This window comes from Lytechinus pictus, chromosome 1, assembly GCF_037042905.1.
Source record: "Lytechinus pictus isolate F3 Inbred chromosome 1, Lp3.0, whole genome shotgun sequence".
Taxonomy (NCBI): domain Eukaryota; kingdom Metazoa; phylum Echinodermata; class Echinoidea; order Temnopleuroida; family Toxopneustidae; genus Lytechinus; species Lytechinus pictus.
The window spans coordinates 37,150,838-37,166,210 of NC_087245.1; the positions used below are offsets into that span (position 1 = coordinate 37,150,838).

At 35.7% G+C, this 15,373-nt stretch overlaps 1 long non-coding RNA gene across 1 annotated transcript; it reads left to right on the forward strand.

Moving 5' to 3' along the window:
• Positions 1 to 2,261: 2,261 nt before the first annotated feature.
• On the forward strand, positions 2,262 to 15,098 carry LOC135154708 (uncharacterized). The gene is made up of 5 exons (XR_010294076.1): positions 2,262 to 2,780; positions 6,298 to 6,380; positions 7,638 to 7,751; positions 9,556 to 9,973; positions 11,835 to 15,098. It is a non-coding gene; the product is annotated as an uncharacterized LOC135154708 (long non-coding RNA).
• The last annotated feature ends 275 nt before the right edge of the window (positions 15,099 to 15,373 follow it).

A 15,373-nucleotide genomic window follows, 5' to 3' on the forward strand; every position in this document is an offset into this window, starting at 1 on the left:
GTCACATCCCCACTTTTCTTATGTTATACATGAAATCATAAATGTTTCATTTTTTCATACATGTGTAAATGCTGTGTCTCCATTATGATGAAATAAGTTGCGGCAATAAATAACTAACACACTTAATCAGTTGTCAATCCAATTGTTTTAGTTCTTGGTAGAGCAATTTTGAATAAAAATAATTTCATATAATAAAATACAAAAGAACAAGTGGGGATATGACATCATCAGCCCACCTAATGAATATTCATGACGACATGCCTAGAACTGTTTCACCGGAATAATGCAAATCTTTAAAATTCAATAACCTTGTTATTTGTTGTCTGATTTTGATCACATTTTCAGCGTTTTGCTCTGTGAATTTTACTCTATTTATTGAGATATAAATATCTCCAGCATGGACCTTCCCTTTAAAGATGAAAGAATAAAATTTATATTCTAATTGATGACTGAAAAGAAATGGATGACTGATAATTCTTTAATTAGAAGGGGATTGAGAGGAAAGATTATACTATGAAAAGAAGGGAGAGATGTGGATACAGTTTGAATAGGTTGGGGAAGAATGTTGGGAAAAATTTTAAAAAAAATGAAACTGTTCAAATGATGAATGAAAAGAAACAGAGTCAAGGGGAGAGCAGGAAGTATAGAGACAGAGGGATAGAAATATGATTTACGAAAAATCTTTAGCGATATTGGAGAAATGTTTAAGTTCACCCCACAAAAATGTTGATCTGAATCAATAGAGAAAAATCCCATGGAAAAATGAAACAACCATGACGCTGAAAATGTAATCAGAATCGAAAGCAATATAATAAAGTTATGACATTTTAAAGTTACGCTTATTTATCACACGTGAAATGCAAATGAGAAACTCAATGATGTCCCTCACTCCCTATTTCTTTTTTGTTGTTGTTTGAATTATACAATATATTAAATGTTACAGATTTGACAATAAGGACCAACTTGTGTGAACCATAAAACGTTCAGATTATCATTGACATTTTGTACAGCGGCTTTATTTGTAGCCCTTTTCTCTTCCTTTGTACAGCTTTTTGTAGCAGTTTATCGCCCTTTTGAAAAACAGCATGAAAACAGCAGATTATTCACATTAAATGTTCTCCAAACACTCTAAACTGCAAGGATTTGAAGTAAATTCAGGTGGACTGTAGTAAGGTACCAATCAAAATTTGGATTTAGTTTTTGTCTAGTTCATAAAACTTGGACATAAAGGCCACCGCACACCTAACGACTGTTCGCGATCCGATTTTGGAACAAATCGCATTTTGCTCATTTTCTGAAAATGTGAATGGAACATATCATTTTATTTGAGGTTAAAATTTATTAAAAGAATACTAATATAACCATTTTGAAAGATTGCAAGCCTTTATTTTGGAGTAAAGGCCAAATAAATTTAAATCGTATACCAATCGTACGACTGCTATGACGTCATTACGACTAGATATTAAATTCGCTTTTATTCTAAGAAGGATGATAGCATAGTCACTGATTTGAATATAGGTATTCGTACGATGATTTAGAACATTACACAGTAAGATATCCCAAGTCTCAATATTAGCATCACATTCTATTACATTTTATTCTGAAATCGGGTCGCAGACCAATCGTAAGGTGTGCGGTCGCCTTAAGAGTAATCAAGTATCACTGAACATACTGTGCAAATTTCAGGTCACATGACCGAAGTCAAATGTCAATGAACTTTTCCTTAATCTCGACTATCCAGTTTTTATGCAGGAAAATGTTACGAATTTCTTGTCAATAAGGAGGGGGGGGGGGGTAAATAAAGGTCCTAAATAAGGTCATTAGGGAATCTTCGCTTCCACGGTGCCCGATGGATTCAAGAACATAGAGAATCTATTGTCAAATGCCGTTCATGACAATGAACAACCAAGAAGTCTTTGTCGAAAATCAGTGAATCAAAACAGCACTTTCGTCCTGGACTCTGGACAAAGGACCTAGGCCTATTTGCAATTTTTTGTCAGCTCCGGAACTTAAGACGAACTGCGATACCGGTTCACCCATTTTCGACACAGACCCTCCCAGTTGTTCATTGTCATTTGACGGGCATTTTTAATAGATTTACTGTGTTCTTGAATTCGTTGTACGTCCCGGTTCGAAAACTCGCTATTATGCGAGACAGTATGCCGAAAGTTTCCAGGGGAGAGCAATAGTCTGTAAAACATTTTACCCTTTTCCCCCCTTTTCACAATATTATACCGAAGAAATGAGCGAAGGTTTCATATGACTTTAAAATTGTCACATGAGGAATGTTGACCTGAGCTCGTCTAGCTTGTGAATAACGATATTTTCCCCTTTATTTTCAATGATTTCAGTGATTTATTGTCTTCCTGAATTAATTGATTAAACTAAATAAACGTGTAGCAAATGTTGAAAGGGCATATCGACGAAAGTAATCCATAAAAAAAAACGCCGAATGTCTGTCCATAATAATAGATCCATGGTAATGCACTGGGGCGAATAAACGAGTGCACAATAGGCGGGAAAATTTGAATAGCTGACGGGCAGGCGATAGTGAATGTACGGGTTTATAAAGGAATGCAAGCCGTGAATACGAGGTACACCACGGCATCAACACCACCAACAACGTTGAGAAAAGCTGCAACGATTGCTAAATTTAAACTGCTGGAAGGTTTTTTTCCCCACAAGATATCCACAGATTTTCTCTCCTTATATTACAGCGTATGAGAGGAAAGGAGGGAAATGCAGGAAGTGATTTCAAACATTATTCTGGCGATAACCAGGTAAGTGCATGGGATAATTATCTCAATACTTCATGTAAGACGATTACAGATGATTTTGAAAATTAAAGTAAGATGTCATCTAAGTTCAAAATTTGTTACCAAAACTAAGAATACAAAAAACCCAAGAATACAAAAGAAATAGAGAAACAGAATTCGTTTGATGATTGCTTTCAGCTACGTATGTGCTAGTGATTTATGTATTGTACCATAAATTTTTAAATATTTATTTATGTATTTATTCATTTATTTATTTACCACTCGTGGGATGGAACACCCTATCAGCGAATGCTGTTTTTGTAGGGGTCCATACACACAAAAATAAAAACTACAATATATAATCAAATATGGTAATGACAAAAGCAGAAAATTATATGACATAAATCATAAAAACATACAATATTAGTATAAGAAACAAAATGCAATATGATAATAAAAGAAAAATATAATTAAAAGCAATAGGGGGACTAAAAAAACTGAAAAGATATAAACAACAAGAAAAATAACAATAAGAAAAATAACTTAAAGATAACCTAAAATAACTTAAAGGAGATGTCTACCCTAGCAAAAAGTAGATTTGAATAAAAAGAGAAAAATCCAACAAGCATAACACTGAAAATATCATCAAAATCGGATGAAAATACGAAAGTTATGACATTTTAAAGTTTTACTTTCACAAAACGGTTGTATGCACATCATAGTGGGTATGCAAATGAGGAGAATGATGACATCATTCACTCACTCTTACTTTTGTATTTTATTATATGAAGTAGGGAATATTCTATTTTTCTCCCCATTGTCAAGTGAAACAACGATTAATTCCTCCCTAATCATGTGAACTTAGCATTGTTTAATACTATATGATTCAGTCAAGTTGGTCCTTTTTGTCAAATCTATAAAAATGAAATATTGTATAATTCAAACAATAAAAAAACAAAATAAAAATGGTGAGTGACATCATCGACTGTCTCATTTGAATTGTGCATATCATTGTTTTGTGAAAAATAAGCAAAATTTAAAATGTCTTAACTTTCTTATTTTACATCCGATTTCGATGAAATTTTCAGCGTTTCGCTAGTTTGATTTTTCTCTATTTATTCAAATCAACATTTTTCTGGGGTGGACTTGACCTTTAAAGATAACCCAAACTCAAGCAGGGGATAGGGGATTGATATAGTCCCTCATCTCCTACAGAGGTTTATGGACAAAATTTATTTTTAGAACTTCAATTACGATATTTCATAAAACAGCTGAATTTTGATCACAGAAAGGGTTAAGAAGTTTAAAAACAGGTAAAATTCATGATTAATTACCCCCTAAATTTTAGGAGGAGGGGACGCCCCCCCCCCCTTAAAGAGAGAGAGAGAAAAAAAAAGAGAATTATGTTTACTAAAGCAGATAGATTTATTATTAAGTACATTGAAAGAAATGTCGATTTAATCAAAATCCCTTCATAAACATAAATTTGCCCGAAAGAGTATTTTCTCCCAAATGAATTTTGGAGAAATTTAATTTTTCTGACTCTCTGGTTTAGTCCTAGCTGTGAAATATATATAAATGCATAGGCGACGGAAGCGGGGGGGGGGGGGGGACAGTAAATTTTAGGAGGAGGGGGTGGTACCCCCCTAAAAAGAGAGAAAGGAAAAGAAAGGAAGAAGAAAGGAAGAGGAAAATGATAACAAGTAAACTGAACAACTGAAACAAAGAAATATTAAAACCTTTATAGTAAAAAAAGGTTCAACTATGGAAAATACACAAAGTTTAAACTCGCTCCCAATGCAATTTTGTTCAAAAAAACTTGACAACCAACTAAAAAGTTTTTTTTCGCACCGCGAAGAAGAAAATATATGTTTAAAAGAAAGGGGGAGAAGAGAGCAAGATAAGAGAAGGAAATTTGAATAAAATAAGAGAAGGGGATAATTGAAAAAAAAAACTATCGGGTCACTGCATAAAAAAGGAAAATTTCGCTCACACTTCGCGCTCGCATTCACTCCTGCTCATTGGGATACCATGGAGCTTAGAATAGGCCTATCCAATTTCAAAGTCAATATGCACAAATTATTTTGCTTGCGATTCAACTTTCCATTGCATTCTGTTCATGCTTACAAAAAGTACTGAATATCAGAAAAAATCAGCTAGCGCTACGCGCTGGCATTATTTGACAGGCAAATGAAATGAAATACGTATTCTCTTCATGTATTACAGAAAACAATAATTCCAGGTGTTACCGTTTCAAGTCAGTATATCAATTATTTTCATCTCGCTCCTCGCATCATTATTGTTAAGTAACATGACCATCCTATTCTCCGTTTCAAAAAGTGCTTAGAATCCGAGGTTTTAGGTCAGAATATCATTTTATTTTCAGCTCGCTCTTCGCGCACGCATTAATTGGTTAAATAGATTTATATCCAGTTCATGGTCACAATAAGTGTATTAGAATTTTAAAGTTTGGATCGGATTATAAAAAATGTTTAGCTCGCGCTTCGCTCTCGCATAAAATATTTATTTAAATAGCCATTGTGTTCATGATTACCAAAAGTGCTCAGAATGTCCCAATTTTAGGTCAGATTACCAAAAATGTTCAGCTCGCGCTTCGCGCTCTCATCAATTGTCTAGATAGATACCCATTCTGTTCATGGTCACAAAATTGCTTAGAATGTCCAGTTTTGGGTTGGAATAAGAATTTTTTTGACTGTTTAGTTATATTCCTATCCTACTCATGATGACCAAAAGTCCTTAGAATGTCAAAGTTTTCGGTCGGATTTTTTTTTTGGCTCGGGCTTCGCGCTTGCATCAATTATTTTTTAGATAGATACACATCCCATTCATGGTAATAATAAGTGATTAGAATATCAAATTTTGGGCCGGATCTATATCAAAAATTTTCAGCTCTCACTACGTGCTCTCATAAAATGTTTAGTTTAGATTATGTCCAATATGTTCATGATTATCAAAAGTACTTACAATGTCTAAATTTCAGGTCAGAATATAAAAAATGTTCACATCATATGTTTAGATAGATACCCATCCTGCTTGATGACCCAAAGTGCTTAGAATGTCAAAATTTTATGTCAGGTTATCAAAAATTTCCAGCTCGCGCTTCGCGCTTGCATAAAATGTTTATTTAGATACTATCCCGTTCATCATTCATGTTCATGGGGGCGCCATTTTTCGAAAAGTACACGTTGGTACCAGAATCAGGTAGGGCCCACGGGGTGCAAAATCCTGTAAATGCGCCTGCTGCGTTAGATATCTCATCATGTTTGTAAGAAAAACTAAGATGTACTTAAAACTACAGACTTTAGTATAGAATACCCCGTAAACAAAAATATAATAAGCTTTAGCAGCCGGCTCGGAAAATTCGCCAATGTATTAATGTATAGTTTCATGTGATTTGATTTTTGATGGATTATATCAACAACGTTTATATTACCAGTGTCTTCAATGTCTTTTCATTAATTTGGTATCATATGAATTATGTTACATTCTTTAATATATTTTCCCTTTGATCCCATAATAGGGTAGTCCGGTCCACAGGTTCTGCCACTTAATACTGCACCTGGAACTAAAATGGACCAGTGATTTAAAACTAGATCATGAATGGTGAGTTCACCCAAATATCATTGTTATGATAGATTATTACTTTTTTTGTATTGGTGTATACTTTATTTATTTGTATGTTATGTTCGGGGACTAGCCTTGATAGGCCTTCGGCCTTTGCTGGTCCCCTGCATCTGGGACATATATGTTGTGCTTTCATTTGTTGTAATTGTTATCTATAAAATTGTATTTTGCTTTTTATCCCTTGCCTCTTTATAATATTTTTAAATATTGTTTTACCATGTTAAATGTATGATTTTATCTTGGATGCAAATAAAAGGCCATTTCGGCCAATCAATCGATAAAAAATCATATTCTTAAGGTCAGAGAGGACTCCGCGGGCCCATGCCAGAAACAGGTGAAACGGGAAACCCAGTTAGATGTGATGTTTGCATATTTAAAAAGAACTATCATTTGAATTTCTTAATTTTCCAGAACTTTTGCATTTTCGGGGATACCATGAAGTGATAAATATACAATTGTAAATATATATATATCTTGACAGAACGTCGACTTGGTGCATATTACTTTTAGAATTGTCTAATTTGGGGATTAACCTTGATAGGTCAGCGTGCATCCTTTGTCATTCCCCAAATTTTGATAGTTGTGTGATGTTGTAACTGATTTTATATGTTCTTTTTACTGTATTGATTATATTGGGTAGTTGTATCGTGTTTTTTTTTCTTAAAGGGGAAGTTCACCCTGACAAAAAGTTTATTGTAAAAATAGCAGAAAAAATAATAAAAAATATTGCCAAAGGTTTGAGAAAAATTCATCAAATAATTAAAAAGTTATTAGAATTTCAATTATTTGATTTGTGACGTCATATGCGAGCAGCATTCCTACATAGCGAATGGTAAAAAATCAATGAAATGTCATTTTCTCAGAAAATTGAAAATGGTTTTTACTGTACTTTTTGTATATCAATAGACAAATCATTTCACACCCGATCATGAATAGAAAACAAAATCAAGTCATCTGGAACCATACAAAATTTGAAATTCATGCATTTTATATAACATAACACATGGGGCAGCTGCTCGTTTATGACGTCACAAATCCAAAACTTTGAACTCTAATAACTTTATTACTCTTTAACGGATTTTCCTCAAACCTTCACCAATATTTTTTACTATTTTTTCTGCTATTTTTACAACAAAGTTTTCTTCAGGGTGAACTTCCCCTTTAAGTGTGATGAGGAATTCATCGATGGTAATATGAGAAAAAAATGATTGTCATGTTAATCCAATCCTTTTTTAGATATACCTGGTTTTACTGGACAAATAGACCTAGGATTAATAGGATTCAGCAGAAAATGAGGTAGGAAATCCACAAAGGTACCCTAGCGGCCACCAAGAAACATCGATACGTCAGGTAAAACTCATTCTTATCTCCTTCATCAAATACTAGGCATTATTTTAATAAGAAGTCGATTCCTTGAAGACGGTTTGTATCTTACCCTCACGTTAGACTTGGCATAATTTTTATAGGGTGTATTCAGAAAAAGGAAACATAACTTGAATGTTTGTGAGAAATTTATCCAAAATTAATAATAGTAACCCCCCCCCCCCCCATAAACCTGGTAAAGGTATAGCTAATCAACATTCAAATGACATCACAAGTAGGTGTATATGACAATGTTTAATCAATATGTTCGAATAAAGTAGAATGTGCTTACATATAAACAAAAAGAGACATAAAAGATTGGTAAGATCTCTTTTTATGTCCTTATTCATTGTCTTTACTATGTTGAGAATAAAAGTGAACCAAAAATTGCACTTTCAAAAATGCACTTTCACTCCAAAAATGGTAGAATTTCACTCTTGACAGATTTAAATCTCATTCCATCAGAACTAGTCCCTCATCTCATTCTGAGCGGTAGGCACCAGGGTCCCGTAACACAAAGGTTAGCGATTGATTGCACGCTTGATTTTTACGACTGATTGTACATTGTAGTCGTAGTCAATGGAATCAATCGTAGAAAAATGTTCTACGATCATTGCTAAGCTTTGTGTTATGGGCCCCAGATTAGCTCCTTGCCTCCTTTGTATTTAGAGAGTATATACGCTATCAGCATAAGATATGAACATGTTCATGTACCATTCTCACAAATCCGTCCTTGTAGCATGTACTTCATGTTAAGATTATACCAACAACTGGTGACAGGAATCGTTTGAATATATTTTGTCCATTACAGGGTAATAATGGTGAGCCAGGAGAATAATAATTATGAAAGCAACATAGCGCTTAGGACTACTGCACATTCTAAGCATTGAATATAATGATTCCGTCTTTAGTACCACTACACTAATACAGGGATATAAAATAAATCCAGATGAAGTGTAATCACGGACCATCGAGTTTTGAATTTAATTTGAATTCTATAGATTCATTTTTAAATCTCAAAGGATTTGAATTTAAATCCCTCGAGATTCAAAACTATTTTTAAAGGATTAAAAGTCCACATTGCGATTGGTCCCTAACTACATTCCATCTGGATTTATTTTAAATCTGTGCAATTATTGATGATTGAAATTTAATTTTGTTTATATTTAAAACATTTTAAAACTGTTAAACATTTTAAATCACTACTTTGAAGGTCATACAGTGTTGTATAGGGCCTAAACGGAGCGTCGTGGCCCAGTGGATTAGTCTCCGGACTTTGAAACAGAGGGTCGTGGGTTCAAATCCCAGCCATGGCGTAATTTCCTTCAGCAAGGAATTCATCCACAGTGTGCTGCACTCGACCCAGGTGAGGTAAATGGGTACCGGCAGGAAGTAATTCCTCAAAAAGCTGTGTGCACCCAACAGGTAGCCTAGCTTAGCCGGGTAATAACAGTTTTCGGAACTGAAGTGGCTACCCTGGGTAAATATACCTTTATTATTATTATTATTATTATTATTAAACATATTTCTAAACAGCCATTTTTTACTGAACGTGATTGGCTGCTCCGACTTGCTACCATGGCAGTTGCCATAATAAAATGGTTATAATTTCTGTTTTTAAAAGGGCCCTTTTAATCGGCTTGAGAAATAAAGATGAATTGAATTAAATTGATATATAGTCTGATACATGCAGTTGTAATTCCTTATGTGATGGGTTGTAGCTCTCTGTTGCTGGCATGTCTGTAGAAGACAGTTCCAACCATATTTTATTTTATTTTTTATTTTCCAACAGCACAAGAATTAACTTTATGTCGACCAAGTCCCCCAAGTCTTCCACCCCAGATCAGGGCCCATGCAGATTACGATTGATTGTTGCCCAATGCATGCTGAATCCCCATTGGAATGTGAATAGGGCTACGCTAGAGTATATACAGTATATACATCGCCACCCATGTGGCCTGGTCAACACGGATTGGAGCAGGTTTTTATCAGACGATGATGGCGGGTCAGGTGGATAGGAGAATGTTGCTTGGAAGGCATCCTCGTGATAGGTCTGACGTCCGTCGCGGTTCACCGGCCAATTCTGTTTCCAAATTGAGAGAGCCTACAGCGTGCAGGATCACCGTAGGAAGGTTTAAGGTGTGGCAGTGTACTTCGGTCGACGATGCAGATACGATGGCCTTTATGACTGGAAAGTTCACCCGATGCAGGTAAGGGGTGATCGAGGATCTAGTTGGTCAACTTGACCTGATGGGAATACACCGAGACATACGACGGGATTCAATGACAGAAAAATGGAAACCGTTTCATCAAAAAAATTTGTCCTACAAGTTTTCGTTTTCGGATCCGATAACTTTCCTTGGTTTTTGATTGGCCAAGTGGGTATGGTAAATGTCGGATAAAGCGGGACTTGTCGGATAAAACGTCTGACAAGTCCTTTCATGAAAGGCTCCCAAGTGCCATTCGTCTTACTACGATTGATCCGATTAACCTCAAGTATATGGAAATCCATCAATGTCATAATTTTCTTCAGGAAATGTGCACACTGTCTTTTGAAAACAAAGAGAAGCACACTGAATTTTCAAGAAAACTGTGAATGTATATAGGACTACACACCATTTCTAGAAAAGTGAAGAAACATGTATTTTAGATATTGGCGTTGCTGGCTTTCCATAGTTGTGGTTGACTGGATCTATCTTAACTCTTTGTAAGACGGGGCCAGATCAACCAAATTGGCTCAACCTTACTGTTCTCTGTGATCTGTTTTATGGCGTTATTCAGACATACTTCTGGATGTTTATTATTACTATTGAGTATATGAGTATGAGATTAACCCACGTCCATATCTCGGCTGTCATTAAATATGGAAAATTGCTGCTTAAACTTGAGCACATATTGTGTGTAGGGCCTAATTTATATCTTGCAAATCCACATGGAAGTGCCCGGAGCGAATGAACAAAATTCCCAAATTACTCACAAAAGTTGTTTCTATTTTTCTTGCTTTACTCGAAATTAACTATTGTGTCATTTATTTGGGCCATTATTATATTCATATAGCCAATACTGATTTTCCTCCTTTTGATTTTATGTACTTATTTATAGACGAACACACCAGACAATTATAGCTGCAGTGTTAAAGTTTGGGTGTTAGTTCAACACCTTTGATTGCTACTTTTACACCCTCTGGTGTTATTTTAAGCTCTCGGGTGTATTTTGTACACCCCAGGGCGTGGTCATGCGGGGAGCCTAACTGGTATTAGTTTCAACACTCAATTTTTACACCGAGTTTGACCAGTTGAATTTTTATGCATTCAAAAATTTACAATACTTCTTTGGATATTTTACAATAGAAATAACAATACACAGGTATGTGTTGTATACTTATATTCAGTACTGTGAATCAATCAATTTTGATATGATTTTAGGCATTGCCGACGAGCGCTAGTGGGAAAGGATTGTTTCGTTCTCCTGTTTGTCTCCCATCGAGGGAACAAAAAATGTCACAAATTGCTGCCTATGATTTTGTCTCGTTTATTGATTCGAGACGCGCCAGATAAATAAAAAAAAAATCAAAGAATATTAACTTTGTAATTATTTCCATGGTAACCTTGATTGTAATTGGCTGCTGAGCGCTAGTAGTAATCACTAGCGTACCTAGCGTACCTAAGGGTACAACTGATCCAGGGGACGTGCCCCCCCCCCCTTTTGAGAAGCAGAATTAATAATTTGTAATCTGAACATTTGCAACTTGAAGGCCTTTTTTTTTTTTTTTTTGCTTGTTAATTTTTTTTTCTGGTACGAAATCCTTAATTTGTGGTTGAAGACTGTTTTTTTTTTTTTTTTGGTTGTCAAATTTTTTCGCGGACGAAATATCCAAAAAATTTGCCCCCCTTTTGGAAAATCCTGGGTACGCCACTGGTGGTAATCGCCATAAAGAAAAATTACCATTGTCATGATAGTTGCAACTCTTTACGAATCGGACTCTAGGTCCGTTATTTGGTTGGATGAATAGACGAGAAACGGAAGACTGTTTCATTTTTCTTTTCCCCCTTTTCTGTCGTTTTCCATTAGAGCAAGAATTAACCTGGCGTCGACCAAGACTTCAAGACTTGCTGGTGGTCAACGATATGTGACCACCTCATGCATCACGGGCCAAAAACTTGAAGTGGAACAGGCATACGTTCGAGTATGTCACCATCCATGTGGCCAGGTCATTACGGATTGGAGCAGGTTTTCATCAGGATAATTATGATGGCGGGTCAGGTGGATAGGAGAATGTTGCTTGGAAGGCATCCGCATGGGGTTATCTTCCGGTGAGATGAGGTCTGATGTCCCTGCTGACCATCAAATTCGATTTGCATGCGAGGACCCAATTTTACTATGAGAAGGATCGAGGAGGATGTGGATAATGGACTTCGGTCGACGGCCATGCCGATCCCCAAGGTTCACCCGATGCAGTCTCATCATGGTGAGGGGTGATCAAAGTTCCAATTGGTCTTCTGTATGTCTTCCGCTGGCCCTAGCCCAGGGACTTTACGTTATCACCAATATGACCAACATCATCTTGAAATAGGTCGACCAAGATTTGCTCACCTTCCTCGCATACGACAACGTTAATCACTCCTTCCCATTATCTGTTTTGTGTTTTCATGGCGTTATTCAGATAAAAATAACGTATACTGCTGGGCCCCGTCTTACAAAGAGTTACGATTTATCCAATCAATCGTAACTCTATGGAACTCCATCAGTGTCGTAATTTTTTCTACAGGAAATTTGCAAAATGTCCTTTGTAAACAAAAGAGAACACACCAAATTGTCAAGAAATCAAATAATTTATGGATATACATTCATATCTAGAATTTTTTTTTGAACAAAAATGCATTTTATATGTTGATTTTGCTGGCTTTCCATAGTACGACGGGACCCTGGTGAAGAACTATAGGTAACACAACCTTTGCCTACTACCTTGCGTACGTAGGGAATGTTTGTATTTTACACATTTACTGTATGTGGATTCTCAACTGGTTGGTTTCTGTTTAATTTGCGGGGCGTTCCCATGCGTGCTGTAATATAAAGTCCCTGAATTTCTCAAGAGGCCGTATTCTGTCATCATGTTCTTCCACGTCAAACATAATAATAATGATTGTTTAATGCTTTATTAGGATTTCAGTAGATATACTGCATGCGGTCCATGGTGATGACTAAATGAATTGAATAACTGGTTGTTGAAGAAATGTGCATATAGCCTTAATTTGGAGGCTTTTAAAATGACATCGTCTTCTAAAGCTCCGTCGCTTTGCTTCCTTGCACGGTTCTCTCGAAATCGCATTATTTCACACTCCTGTTTATTCCTTATAAAACTGCCTTTTCATAGGCCTATTCGGGGTTCAGTATTTGCAGCATTTATAAATCGGAGGGCTGCAGTTTGGGTGGGCAGAAAAAATTGGATGAAGAAAAATAGGGGGCCTAATATTCTTTATACTACAAAAGCTACATGCACCTGTCCAGAAATGAAGCTTGGGGTTTGAATTCCATGAATTCCACATCTTGTTTTTTTTTTCTCGCTCAGATGCCTCGCTCACTCATCTATTAAATGTTTTGTTTTGTTTGTTTGGATATCCTTCATAATCTCATAAGATTTTTACAAATCTTGTAGGTTAAAAGGTTCAACATTTATTTGGTTACTTAAGAAAGGAATATGCTTTGAATATTCGTCATTTCTTAAAGGAAACAGCATAGCCGGTGGAAGTGGGGGGGGGGGGGGGGCAGGATAATTTTAAAATACGTATAAAAAGTGTGGGGGAGAAACACGTATATTCTATGGAAAGTTGTGATCACATCCATGGTTGTAGAACTCCCCCTCCTCCAAAAATTGTGAAAGCTTGCATTTTTCTTTTGAAAATTTATCTAAATTAAAATAAACGTTACGCGTCTTTCCATTTTATGTGTTGCCTTAGCGGCCGCCAAAATCTTAATGCGTAGGAACAAGCCCCCGTGTGTTTTGTAAATAGTATATAAATATTTAAAATGCAAAAGAATATTACATTGTAAAGTTTGCATGAAAATGGCTCCAATACCGTAATAATGATGACATGTGTCTAATAAATTCATTGCCATTGTCATTGCGCTTATGCCCATAAAACTAATAAAACATACATTGAAATTGAATGGTAAAGATGATCAAAATTATTTTTTTTCGTGTTTTTATAATCTAAAAAAAAATAATGATTTGAAAGTAGAATCATGACAAATGAGAAATATGTCCCTCTTCTGTCGGCTATGCTGTGTACTTATGTTTCCTTCATGCTGGGTTGTTTTACAATCAGGGAATACCAGTTAAAAAGGCTTTCTGTACATCATAAGAAAAGAAATGTTATTGTAATCTCAAATCTACGATGGCAAGCTATGTGGTATTTTAATAGCAGACTGCAAAGAAGAAAAATATTGAACTACATATTCATTATTCAAAATTGAACATATATGGCATTTTAGGGCCAAATTTACTGTCATTTATTTATTATTTTTTTTCAATTTCGAGCCCGCGCATGTCTATATGCAGCCTTGTGCATCGTTTCACCAATTAGAATTGATTATTGAAATTGTTTAAATTTCTAAATTCTTAAAAGCTTCAGACAGTTTTTATTTTGTCTATACTTGTGTAGTAATATGCAAAACTCTTAGACGGTTCACTTTGCTCACTTCCGCTTATTTTTTCAGCCGTTTCTCGTTCCACTGTCCAAAGTCACCCCCTGCGAAAATTGAACCCATACAAGAAAGGTTTTAAAGAAACTCAAAGCAACATTTTTGTCAAATTAGACAGCTGAGTTTACCCTGATTGTATAACAGCCGATAACCATGATAAGAGCTTTCAGAACAATACTTCACTGTTGAATGATCCATGTTAAATGTCAAACGTCGTCTGTTGTTAATGATGGTTTATAAAATAGTGGTGTGGATCCTTGTTAAACATTGGCGGCGGAAGCCAAAAAATTTAGGGGGGTCCACCTGAAATTTGGGATGGACACAGGTAAAAAATTGGACAAGCAAAAAAAAAAATTATCAACATAAATTTTAGGGGGGGGGGTCCGTCCCCTCACCTCAAATTGAGGAGGGGGACAGGACCCCCTGCCCCCCCCCCCCACTTCCGCCTATGTTAAACTGTCTTCATCTCAAAGCAATGACCTGCCTGTATAGAACTGGTCATAGGAACAAGTCATCAGCAACTTTTCATGTTTGCTAAAACAAATGATTGGTCACGTGATCGATTTCATCCAATCATTTGTTTTGGATCCATATCACAATTTTATAAACATAAGTAAATGATCGTGTTACACCCTTCTTCTGGCTACTTGTATTTATTCTTGTATCGGTAACTCTCTCTCCGCCCCCCCCCCCCCCCCCGGTCCATCCCTCCCTGCTCTCTCTATGTCGCTCTCTCTCTATCCCTTCATATTTTTTTGCATTTCCCCATCACTTAACTTTATAATTTCTCATTTTCTTCTATATTGCTCAATGTTTCTTTTGAATCATATTCATTCTATCTGATATATGAATTTCAAATTCATTCTTTATCATTTTATTCTTTCAAGAATGACAAAATAATCCTTAAT